Source organism: Bubalus kerabau, chromosome 1 (genome assembly GCF_029407905.1).
Source record: "Bubalus kerabau isolate K-KA32 ecotype Philippines breed swamp buffalo chromosome 1, PCC_UOA_SB_1v2, whole genome shotgun sequence".
NCBI classification, from domain to species: Eukaryota; Metazoa; Chordata; class Mammalia; order Artiodactyla; family Bovidae; genus Bubalus; species Bubalus kerabau.
This window is the reverse complement of record NC_073624.1, coordinates 8116939-8130438: the sequence shown is the minus strand read 5'-3', so window position 1 is coordinate 8130438 and position 13500 is coordinate 8116939. Positions and strand designations below refer to the sequence as shown.

General features: G+C 40.1%; 1 protein-coding gene across 10 annotated transcripts in view; it reads right to left on the bottom strand.

Moving 5' to 3' along the window:
* Positions 1-13500, bottom strand: part of MRTFA (myocardin related transcription factor A) — a 207448-nt gene that overhangs the window by 165178 nt on the left and 28770 nt on the right. For 7 of the 10 annotated variants that reach the window (XR_008709530.1, XM_055566620.1, XM_055566591.1 and 4 more), the window contains exon 2: positions 4974-5036. The exons of the other annotated variants lie outside the window; for them this stretch is intronic. The gene's annotated coding sequence lies outside the window, so the exon portion shown is untranslated. The remainder of the gene's footprint in view (positions 1-4973; positions 5037-13500) is intronic. 10 annotated transcript variants of the gene reach the window in all.

The window sequence follows — 13500 nt, the reverse complement described above, 5'->3', positions numbered from 1 at the left end:
CATGCTGCCTTGCACATAATACTGTTTTTAAACATTGTTAGCCTGTTTGGTGTGGCTTAGAGGCATTTTGTTCCAAAAAAAAAAATCTTTACTTATTTGGCTAGACCAAGTCCCAGTTGCAGCTCATGGGATCTTTCAGTTGCAGCATGTGGGATCTAGTTCCCTGACCAGGGATCGAACCAGGGATGCCTGCATTGGGAGCTCAGAGTCTTAGCCACTGGACAACCAGGGAAGGCCCAAGAGGCATTTCTATTTTAACAACCACGTGATACTTCATTACTTCAAGATATATAAAAGGAAATTACTATTATTACCCTAATAGATTATACACTGCAAAGGGGAAAAGGCAAATTTATAATGGATAAATCTGGCACACGAAAACTTAACCAAGAGTGAGATATAACATCACTGATAATGAAACTAACATCGTGGGCCTCCTGATGTTAAGCACTGAGAAGGACAAAACATCCTGCCTACAATATCTACCCTGAAGTTATTCAAGAAGGAACAGATAAATTCAAATAAGGGATATTATGCAAAATAACTGGGTTCCCAAAATGCTGTTGTCATGGAAGACACCTCCCCCTTCCTAAAAGAGAGCTAAGGGACTAGTATGGAGTACGATATATGACGCCAACTCTTTGGAAAAGCCCCTGATGCTGGGAAAGATTGAAGGCAATGGAGAAAGAGAAGAGGGTGGCAGACGATGACATGGTTAGATAGCATAACCGACACAATGGACATGAATCTAAGCAAACTGGGAAACAGTGGAGGACAGAGGAGTGTGCTGCAGTCCATGGGGTCACAAAGAGTCAGACACGACAGTGACTCAACAACAAATATGACACCTAAATGCAATATATTTCTTGACTGAATTCTAGATTTCAAAATGTTTAAAGTAACCTATAAAGAACAGTATTAGAACAACTGGGGAAATACACAATGTGGACTATAAGTTAGATGGTGATAATACGTCAATACTGTTTACTTAATGTGAACATTACCTAAAGGATTAAGATAGAATAACAGAACCATTCTTCATGGAAAAAGGAAGGAGCAATAAATCAAGAAGCAGAAGTCAGAGAGTAAGATAGGAATTCAGGCCACTGCAACTTAAACCCGTCTTCCTTTTCGTATAACCTCAAGCACAAGCGTGCTGCTGACAGAACTTCAACACCGCATCTCTAAAGTAAAAGCCCAGTGTGCACAAAAGGTGAGTGTTCACTCATTCACCAGTATTTATTAAATATATGTGTGTGTCAGACTCCATGGCCGCAATACACAATAAAAATAAGACTCTGGAATCAGTGCCCAGGTTTGAATCCTAGCTTTACGAAATCGCAACTCCACTACGTGCTATTGGAGTAACTTTCGGCCAATTACTAAATGTCTTAGTGCTTTGATATCCTCATTTTTAAAGGGAAGATAATAACAGTACTTACTTTAAAGAGCTGCTGTGAAGATTAAATGACACAATACATGTAAAATGCTAGAATGCTGCCTGGCATATACTAAACAACCCAGTAGAGAATAGCTAGCTGCTTTTTTTTGTTATTATTAGGCACTGGAGATACAAAGTCAAAGAAGATATATATATAAAAGATTTATGTGCGTGTGTGTGTGTATAAAAGTGTCAAATGCCTCAGAGGGGTCCTTCCCCAACACAGTGCCTGGCGCACACAGAAGGGGCTCAACAAATACCTGATGAACCAATTAATATAAAGAAAGAAATATTCACTGATTTGGGACTTCCCTGGTGGCCCAGTGGCTGAGACTCTGCACTTCCAAGGCAAGGGTTTGATCCCTGGTCAGGAAACTAGATCCCACAAGCCATAACTAAGAGTTTGTACACTGCAATTAAAGATCCTGCCTGCCGCAACGAAGACCCATCGCAGCCAAATATTTTTTTTTTTTTCCAAATATTTTTTAATTAAAAAAATAAAGGATTCACTGATTTGGCAATATGGAAAAAATAGTGACTGGTGACTTCAGTGAGACCACAGGGTACCTAAATGCAAATTCAAAAAAGACGTATTCTTTGGGTGGGCACGTAGATTGATAAGCAGGGCTCAGGCTGGACTTCAGCAGCCCTCCCCACTAACACACACAACACCCTCAGGGCTGGCACAATGCGCGGTGAACAACTGCAGCTGGTTAAAGAGTGAGCAGAGATATGAAGTGACAGCAGCAAGTACAGAGGCTACTCCTTCATTCCCTGTCCGAGAAGGAAACGCACAGGCCTCTGTATGGGGAAATTTCTCCAATTTTAAAAGTGGTGAGAGAATGCACTTAAAATGACAAAAAGATGGTTAAATTTGATGTACAATAAGAAACTAATATAAAAATAAAAGGGGGAAAGAACACATGCGAAAGAATGCTAGGAAACTTTATAGGAAGATTAAATTTGGTGCAGAACTTAACAAAATTTATGGATGACTTTAAAGGAAGTTAAAAAGTGGTGTTTACAAGAGATCTTTTTGGGGTGCTGGAAAAGTACCACTGTCATGCAATGATTACACAACTCTACAAATCTGCTAAAAATCATTGAACTGTACACTTCAAAAAGACAAATTTTGCAGTATATAAATTAGGCCTCAATAAGGCTGTTGTGTTTTTTTTTAAGTGGTATCTGTTTGCTGAAGTATGGAGGGAAAATTACACTATTAGAGTTTCTCTGACTAAAGAAAGGAAGTAGCCAAGAGGAAAAGTACAGTAATTCATTTGACAGGAAAATAAAAAGGAAATTTTTCATAGATTAAGAAATACTAATGTTTTCACTTCAGCCCAATGAAGAATAGTATTGCATCTCTGGGTAACTATAGACCTGGCAAAGACCACAAAATCTTCCTATCTTAAGAGTATAAAGACAATAGATTTGGAAATCTTAAACGTGGCATTAAGGAGAAGGAACACTTCAGCTTACTTTCCTATCCTCCTCACTTTCCTTTCCCCAGAAGAGAATAACAATTTATTCTAATCTCACATTACTGCATGTGCTGAGATACAGAGATGGTAGCCCCTCTGAGAAGAATTTTTAAAAATTTGAAAGCAGGAAATCAAATTGTTTTAAAAGAACCTATGGTAATTTCTTTACATGTCTGATGACAATCAGTCAATTCCCTCAGTCAGTCAAAACATCTACATGGGGTATTTTTTGGTATTTTTGGAGAATATTAATTTGCATTGGTTCAGGGACTTTTGCGGAAGTTTCCCAAAACAGCAATACTGTATTTTAAAATATTTACCCTATTTGTAACTACAAAGATCAAGCAAAAATGCACCTACAAACAACCATAATTCACATTTGCTTTGAGGTATGAAAATATTAACCTACTCTGACCTCCCCTGGCACCAACTCCAGCAAATCCTGGGTCAAGTCTCAGCTTCCAAAACAGCGCAGGTGTCTCTAATTTCAGACCTGTGTGTCTCCTCTCTGACTTTGGCTAAATCAGTAGCAAGCCCAGAAAATAAAAACAAAAAGCCATGGCATGTAGGTATTTTCTCTCTTCCTCCATAAAAGAATGTTCCAGCAGATACAAATGAAATAACCTATTAATGTATAATTCTATCTCCTCTGTGTATAATAAGAGTCAAAACAGTTCAAGACAGTGATATTCATGGTGTTAATCCATCTAGACTTGAAAAATTGTGATACTGATGAACTTTAAAGTTTACAGTACCATGCCTAACCTTCAGTAGGCAGTCAATAAATGTTTCTTTCCTTTCCATTAATTCTTAGAGTATTTCCATAAAATAGTTCCTGTTCGTTATACCCCAATAAAAAGCAGGCGAATAAAAAAAGATAGTTTCCTGACTGCACACCTGGATCAGACTCTGAAAATTCAGGCCACCAGATGATGATGAAGGCTGTTTTGCAAAAGTTAAATTTTACTCTCTCTGCCTCCCTCCCTTCTGCTACAGGAAGTGGCTCGCCTGTTTTTCCCCCGCAGCAAGGTACCAGCTGTCCCGTTCTTTGGGACTGGAAACCGGTCTCGAGAACCTATTCTAAGTGCAGGTGCAGCAAGAGCCCAGATTACTGTCGTCAGCCCACAGAACCCCACGGTCAAGCTCCCAGGGTTCCTGGTTGGAAGATCACGGGGAGTACTGCCATTGTTTTTTTGGTGACCAATTTCACCCTCCAAATGATCCAAGTTTCCTGCCCCGAGGAAAGGGGTCTCCACACACCTAAGAATATGGAAAACTAAAACTACGTGCAACGGCACTCATCTCTGCTTTGACAGGAAATGTTCTGCCAGAAATAGGCTTGCAGAGCTGCACAAAGCTGCCGTCTATAATTCTTTGTGGGCATCTGATACAAGACAGATAAATAAGTCAAAGTCACAACTGGTGTACTTTTGTTCAGGCTCCGGAGCTTAAGATAGGAACACAAGCATGCTGTGTGTGTCAAATCAAACTCTAGTGGTTGCAGACGGACAGACGATTCTGTCCTCAGGAACAAAATGTATAGCTGTCAGCAATAACTGGCTGGAGTTAGAGTTGTCAGCATGGCCTGGCCACTGTCACGATACGCCCTTTGATTGCATCTAGTCACCAGACAGGCTACTGAGTTTTAGTGACCAGAACAATTAGCTGGCCTGTCATCTCCCACTACCTCGAGCTAGTTTCTACAATGACTCCAATACAAGACCTTGTGACTCCTCAGGAGTAGGTCATGGGGAGTGGGCCAGTGGGGTGTGTGTGGGTGTGCGTTTGTGTGTGATTTCATGGTTCAGTTCTATGACTACCAGAATTTTAACTTGGTTGTGCTGCTTACTGGCATTCAATACCCTCTGACAAGACCCTAGACGTAGTCCACAACACTAGACAAACTATCACAGGGCCATTACGGGGCCACGATGAGTATTTCCCTAAAAAATAACCAAATTCAATCAATCCAAGTTCAGTAGAACTGAAAACACTAACAAACACCTTAGAGAAGAAGGCAGGAAAGTGTAAATAAACCTGGGACCTACCTTGTTTACAACTCCCACAGACAGATGAAATTCAATTCCATGCCAATCATACCCCTTCGATCACTAAAACACAAACAGAAAAATAAAAGTTCATGCCATATAAGCAGTTCTTCCAGTTCCTACAAGGAGCTTGGTTTCAGAGGTGACCAGCTTTTTATCTGCTTCCTATTCTCTCCACACCCACAACAGCAGCTGAGTGTCACTGGCAAAAAGGCCCAGATATTGGGGGCAGGAGGAGAAGGGGACGACAGAGGATGAGACGGCTGGATGGCATCATAGAGTCGATGGACGTGAGTCTCAGTGAACTCCGGGAGTTGGTGATGGACAGGGAGGCCTGGCGTGCTGCGATTCATTGGGTCGCAAAGAGTCGGACACGACTGAGCGACTGAACTGAACTGAACGTGGAGTTAGATACAGGTAATACTGATTGAACACTAACTATATGCTAGGCACTATTCTAAGTGCTTAAATGTACTAATTAATTTAATTCTCACAACCCTATGAGATATTGATCAATTCATTTTACATACAAATGACAACTAACCTGTACCTCTGAAAATTGCTCTTTCAGTTCAGTTCCGTCGCTCAGTCGTGTCCGACTCTTTGAGACGAGAAGCCAAAAGCAAAGGAGAAAAGGAAAGATATAAGCATCTGAATGCAGAGTTCTAAAGAATAGCAAGAGGAGATAAGCAAGCCTTCCTCAGCAATCAATGCAAAGAAATAGAGGAAAACAAAAGAATGGGAAAATTGTTCTTATTAGTGTTAAGAAATGCCTCTTAAAAATGCAGGCAATCTCAAAAAATTTTTAAAATGTAGGCAATCTCAACCACTGTTGCTGGGCTGTCTCAATGGTTGATGTTTATAAAATGTTCCAAATTCATCCATTCATTTTATATTTATTAAGTCCCCATGGTGAGCTGAGCACTACACTAGGTGTTAAACAGGATTCAGTCTCTGTCCTACAGGAGTTGAGAAACTAGTTGGGGAGATCATACTAAATCCAAGAAACAGTCCAAGAAATGGAATGTCCTATTATAATGTACACTCTCTCTGTGCAATCATTCAGTTAAAAAAAAAAATCAGTAACCTTTGGGAAAAGCAAAGGAAAGCTTCACAGAAGAAGTGCTCTAAAGTTGGACATTTAAAAAAAAAAAAAAAAGGCAGACAGGAGAAACGCCCTACGGGCATGGAAACGAGAACAAAACCATGAGGCAGAGACAGTCGATCCGGGTCCTTCATCATCTGATCCCATCCAGTCTCACCAGCCTTTGCCCTTGTCCACTGGCCTCTCTCCCCCTCCTCATTAATCATGTCCAAATTCTTCCTTCTAGAATACACAATCTTTGATAGCTCTGTTGTTTCTCCTATTGCCTTGAAAGTTCCCCCACTCCCCAACCCCAGACTTTTTCCCTGGTAGGTAACATTAACTAATCCTAATACAGAGTAGGTACTCAATAAAATATAACCTCTGTTATAAATACTGTTATTCAAGATTCCACTGAAACATTTTTCTATAACCTTTTCCAATTCTCCAGAGTTAATCTACTGGCCTCTCTGCCATACCTGCATGGAACGGCATTTGTCCATTTCTCCACCAGGACGATAAAACATTCTCCTGTCCTCAGGTTTCTTTTTCGCTCATCTCTTACTTGAACAGGTAACATCTTTTATATGACCCTATATCCCCCAAGACCTAGTGTCTGGCACGTAATAGGTGCCAATTATGCACTTGTTGACTGAAGGTCCGACAGACTCAAATTTACAAAATGAATAACGATAGGATTCCTCTAAAAAATCAGGACTTCGGTGGTGGTCCAGTGGTTAAGACTCTGCACTTCCACTGCAGGGGGCATAGGTTCAATTCCTGGTCAGGGGAACTAAGATTCCACATGCCCCATGGAGCAGCTAAAAAATTAAAATATTAAAAAGACTAAAAAGTCAGTTATTTAGTACATTTAAACAATTCAGTTTGTCAGAAATTTAATGTACTTTAACATCTTCATGAATATGTATGCTACATAATTATACCAACAATTCATGCACAAAAAAGTCAAAGTGGATTCACCAAACACAACCAGCTGACTAGTTTTTGCTTGATAAAAAAATAAGGTCCTCATCCATGCAATGGACAAAGGTAAAATTAAGTGAATTGACTATTTAGATATTGTGGATGGTGATCTTTCTCACTGAAATGATCCAACTTGAATGCAGTTGTTTAGTTTCTAAGTCAGGTCCAACTCTTTGTGACCCCATGGACTGCAGTCTGCCAGACTACTCTGTCCATGGGATTTTCCAGGCAGGAATACTGGAGCGAGCTGCCATTTCCTTCTCCAGGAAATCTTCCCGATCCAGGGATGGAACTCATGTCTCTTGCTCAGCAGGAGGATTCTTTACTGCTGAGCCACCTGGGAAGACGTATGTATGTTTAAATAGGTATTTATACTGGCTTTAGTCACAGATGGTAGAGGTTACAAATTTAGAAGACCAATCATAAATTCAAGGTTTATTTATAGAAACTTTCCATATGGTAAGAGTTTAAGAAGTAAGACAGCAGCCTTTTTCTCTGCCCAAAGCAGAGGGTAGCAGAGTGCCAAAGGACCAGACCCTCTCTTGACTCTGCTCCTGACACTGCTTCCAGCAGAGGAAGAAAAGTGCCGGCCAAGCAGGAGCCTCACTGGCAATGAATCACCCACGGCAAGGGGCATTTTGAATGTCTGTGCTATTCAAGGCTTAAGTATTCACTTTATAGAGGTCTGTGTTCATTGAAAGCACAATTTGTGGCTTGGAACTTAAAAAATGTTCTAATGTGCTGGTTTGTCCACATACTAATTGAGTCAGCCAGGTTTGAACATGCCAAGCTTAAAATACTCTCTCGATAGTTGTGCAAAGGTATGAGCTCAATCCTTTATTCTCAGGAAAAGGAACTCAGTCAGGGAGAATGACTATAGCAATAGTCTTTCGGTGAAAGCCATAGCAGAACAAGTCAACCAAATAGTTCTGAGTTACTATTTTAAAATATCATAATAGAAATAAGATATGTGCTAATGACAGATTGCCTACAATGATTAATCTCACTTAAAATGAGATCCTGGTTTCTAAGTTCCAAGTTGTCAGAGAAAGTATTTTGAAACTGATTTCTACATGAGACCATCTCATAAAAAAGTTGTTTTAGTCATCCACTGACTAAACCCCTTCAGAATCCAGTCTAACTTACTTTATATTGAAACAAATTAAGTGCTTTATATGAACAGTATTATAAGCAGAACTTTTTTACTCTTTTATCAGCTTTAGAAAAATGCCAATAAAACTGAAATGACTGAATTTTTATAAATAAACCTCACAAGCTCACACATCCGATCCCTTCCATCTCAGTTGGGGAACCAGAGCAGAAAGGGTTCAATGACCTGATAACAGGGAGACGGGGACCAGAATCTGATTACTAATCCAATTAATTTATTCTACTCCAAACTACCTAACACACTGTTTTATCAAGACAGAACATGTTTTGGAAATTACAATGAAAAAAAGTTTAAATACCTACACTAATTCACTAACTGAAAAGAATTTAAAAACTAAATCTGCACCCTAAAGATGTGAAAATGCTGTCCCTTAAAAACTTGAGCAACAGAAAAATTACAGCAGTTATTTTCAATGCTTTTGGCTCAACACCTGCTTACATAGAATCTTTGCTAGGAGTTTAGCTTTAAAAAGTTTTTCTCACATTCCAAAGGGTATGGGAATAATTTTTACAATCTAAGATGACATTATCCTTATCTTTTAAAACATAAACTTCCTGCCAAAAAAAAAAGTAATTTCACAGAATCCAGGGTCATCTTTCAAACAAACATTTCTTTTCAAAGAATGCTATTGTCTCACTTTAATTTGGGGGGAAAGAGATGCAAAAAACAGAAGAAAAGTAACAAAAATAAAATGGAAGGAAAACGAAAAAAGGAAGAAAAATCAGTATAAATGTTTGTCTGATATCAAAGAAGGAGGAGAAAAACAATTTTAAATTTAATAAATGAACGACAGTTTTTACACAAGCTCATCTACAAGGTATGGTTACATAGCTCCTCAAACTGAACACCTAGAAGAAAAATCTAAACCTGATTTTTGCCTGATTCCTCTATCTGTTCTTTCTTCCACTTCCAAAGATAAGAGCATTAAGTGGATTGGGCCTCCTGGAACAAGAAAGGAAGTGAGAAATGTCAGTCCATGCAAGCCCCCTCAAAGTGCTGGTACTGGCTGAAACTATTAATACTAGAGAGCCTCAAAGTGAGAGTCAAGAAAGACCACTGTTCCCAGACAAGCCTATAACCTCCTCTACAAGAGACTGGAAACATGAGCAGCCATATACTCTGCAGCCTTTTACAAGCAGCAAAAGCCCTTCCTTTCCTATTACCAATTTAACTTGGACAGAAAATTTTAAAAACAGTTAAGATAACATTTAATTAAGATGACAAGAGGAAAAAAGAAGCAAAACCATATGCACTATATATACACACATGCGATGGAGGAAGGGCTGGGTGAGGCCTACGCAGTCCGATGATCAGCACGGCCGCAGCAGTCACCTAGCACATGCCCGTGTGTACATGCTCCACCACTCAGTCCTGTCCGACTCTGCGGCCCCCGGACTGTAGCCCACCAGGCTCCTCTATCCATGGGATTCTCCAGGCAAGGATACTACTGTGGGCTGCCATTTCCTACTCCAGGGGATCTTTCCAAGCCAGAGATAAAACCCACATCTCTTGAGTCTCCTGCATTGGCAGGTGGATTCTTTACACTGTGCTACCCAGGAATCCCTTGCTAAGGCACTAGAACACAGACATAACTTACAAATAAAAAACTAAAATCTCAAACCCTCCATGCAGATGGAGAGTTTCCAACTCTATTAAAGTTCCCAGTTTCACCTTCCCCTGCCAGCACTCCATAACAAATCATGGAAGCATCGCCCACCTCACTGTGTATGAAGACTGAAGTCGTAGCTCCAGATGGGCAGATACAGTGATCACTTTTTGAAACTGCAAAGCAAAACTCACTTTATAGTTTTCCAGGTGTCTGGACATCTACTGTCTTATGTGATTCTCCTAACACTGTAAGGTGGTACTGGCAGAGATGATGGGTGGAGCGTGAATCGCAACAAAGCCCTATTACAAGTGGATTTGCAGAGGAGGAGTCCATTTGTCTCTGAGTTCTAATCATTTTTTAGATCTCAAACCTGACTCTAACACATCTGCAGCAAGTTTTAATAAATGCATACGTTCCTATTTTCTTAAACAGAATAAAATTAATATTACTATTCCTTGCTTTTTCTCCATAATAAATTATTTTAATTTTTCAAAATAGGTAATATACAATTATGGTTTTGAAAAACCTCGCAGTACAATGAATGCATCGTGAAAAGTAGGTCTCTTTCCCACCCAGTCCCCCAGTACTTCTTTCAAGAAAGGATATCAAGGTTCTTGTCAGTTAACACTCACTTAACAACTGGATCACTCTCCTGTGCTTACAAATACAGCTGCAGTAGAACGACTTAATGGTTATCACCCCACCAGAGACAGCACATCTCCACCATCACTGAATGTGGAGACCGGGCCTCACTGTGGCACCGCACGTTTGTACCCTCCCCACACACACTTCCACTCAAGTGCACACACGAGAGGAGAGGTTTCTTGTACATATGCATGGTAAAATACTGTTGCTGTTGTTTAGTCACTAAGTTGTGTCCGACTGTGACCCCCATGGACTGTAACCCGCCAGGCTCCTCTGTCCGTAAGATTTCCCAGGCAAGAATACTAGAGTGGGTTGCCATTTCCTCCTTCACGGGATCTTCCCAAACCAGGGATCAAACCCACGTCTCCTGCACTGGCAGGTGGATTCTTTACCACTGAGCCGCCTGGGAAGCCCACGGTAAAACAAACAAGACATAAAATTTACCATTTTAACCACGTTTAACTGTAAAATTCAGGGGCATTCGATTTACAATGTTGTGGGACCATCACCACTATTCACCTCCAAAACTGTTTCATCATCCCAAACAGTAACTCTGTACTCATTACACAGTAATTCCCCATTTCCCCTCCCTTGAGCCCCCACTAACACTAGTTTACTTTCTGTCTTTATGAATTTACCTATTCCAGGTACTTCGTGTGAGAGAAATCATACAATATTTGTCCTTTTGTGCCTGGCTTCTTTCACACAGTGTAGTTATCTTCAAGCTTTCCATGTTGTACGTTGTTTCAGAATTTCCTTCTTTCTGAAGGCAGAACAATGTTCCATTGTGTGTACATAGCACATTTTATTTATCCATTCACCAGCGGAGGGACATCTGGGTTGTTTCTATCTTGTAACTACTATGAATAATGCTGCTGTGAACACTGGTGTACAAGTGTTAAGTCCCTTCTTTCAATTCTTTTGGGTATTTGCTTAGAAGTAGAATTGCTGTACCTATGGCAGTTCTGTGCTTAACTTTTTGAAGAAACACAAAACTGTTTTCCGCAGTGGCTACACCGTGTTACAACTGGGATACCTAGGTTCCAGTTTTTCCTCCTCACAGTTTTTTGGTAATAGTCATCCTAAAGGATGTGAAGTGGTAACTCACTGTGGTTTTCATTTGCATTCAAAGGAGAGGATTCTTATATCTATGGCTTCAAAACACTTTGCATTTGAAGGTGTTCCTATGGCACTGGTCCACTCTGACCCACAAAGAAGTGTCTGATCTGGCTCTTTATCGAGGTTCTCAAGAGTCCACCACTCATTCTGCGTCCCAGTCACTTCAAACCTCGCCTACGCTGACTACCACCATTCTCCACTCTGCCTTCTCTGCATGTCTTAATATCCTTTCACCTAGGTTTTTTGGCTTTCTTCTCAAGAAATGCTGACCTATTTATAACTAGACATTGCCAGTTTAATCAACAAGCTCCCTCAATTTCTGGAAGAAGTGACTACTCACAGCACTTTTGGCATGCAAGTCTTCGCAGGAATTGTCAACATGCTCAAAAGTTCTTTCTTTCTTGACTATCTAAGGCACTTGCTTTTCTTTTTCTTAATTTTGGGTTCAGAACTCTTCTGGATGCTTGAAAATGACAGCAAATTGATCTCTGGATAACCAAAGTTTTATCAGAGGCATTTTCATGCCTATTTTTACCTGCATTTAAGAAGAGCTTGCAGATAAATGAAATAAACACATTAAACCTCTCATCGCTCATAAAGAATACAACGAAGATGACAGAATTTAAAAGACTTTGGTTAGTATCCCACAATAAACTGCTATTTGACTGCCTAAGGTGCCTAGAACCTGGTAGGCACTAGATAAATATTTATTGAATGAATGGTTTAAGAAGATATAATATGGCAGCAGAGAACGTAGGCTTTGGAGTCAGATCCGGATTTGTATGTCAGTTCCAACCTTCATTAGTCATATGATCTTGGAATAAATTGCTCAGCTTCTCTGAGGCTCAGAGATGCTAAAAAAAAAAAAAAAAAAAGATAATACCACCTACCTTCCAGAATGACCATGAGGAGATGTTACTGCTGATATATTCAAATATATAAACCGCTTTGTTGGTATAGGCTCTAGGTACTTCAAAAACATGGATTTAAGCAAAAGAAACAGTTCAATAGCTCACAGTTCATTTATTTATTCAACAACCATTTAGTGAAGGCCTACTACATGCAGGCACTGTAGCTGCAAAGACACATCAGTGATTGCGAAAGACACAGATCCTTGCTCTCTCAGAGCTTATATTCTGACAGAGACATAAAAAATAATAATAAATATAATAAGTAAACTGCATAGATCTTAAAATGTAACGAGTGCTTTAGGGAAGAAAAAGAAAAGGTAGATGAGGATAAAGGGACTCAGAAGTGGTGGGGGCAAATCAAGACTGAAATCTATTCCACACCACAGTTACAGATATGGGGTCAAATCACAGTAAATGAGGTAGAACGACAAACACAAGGAGCTCCTGGCATCTGAATTCTTCATTCAACACTGAGTTCTTCATCCAGATGGCAGCTGGAAGAGCCCTAACATGATCGATCACCTCCAGTCTCACAGGCTCCCCTTGTTCCAAACACAAGATTTCCCTAGAAGGTCCCCAAAGAAGAGAACAGACCGGAGCCTGGGAACAAACGCACCCAGACTGAACAACGGAGAGAGGGGCCGACACAGGGCTAGCGTGACCCACATTCTGAGTCAAGGCCACAGGAGAAATTGAAAAATCACTTCATCTCAGGGCTGGAAACAGACCATCATGTGTCAACAAATATTTTCCAAGTGACCATGTGCTAGATGCTAAGGATACACAGATGATTATGACAAAATCCCTATTCAAGGCATTGTGTGCTACGTACTTTTTATTACAGGCATTAACTACTGGTTATGGGAGTTCAAAGGCAGGAATAAAAAAGCAAAACAAATTGCCAAAACATTCAAAATAAATTGTCAAGAATCATCCCAGGATCACCACACTCACCATCTCCTACCAATGCTATAAAAAGAAGACTCATCTGGTGCTTCCGGGCA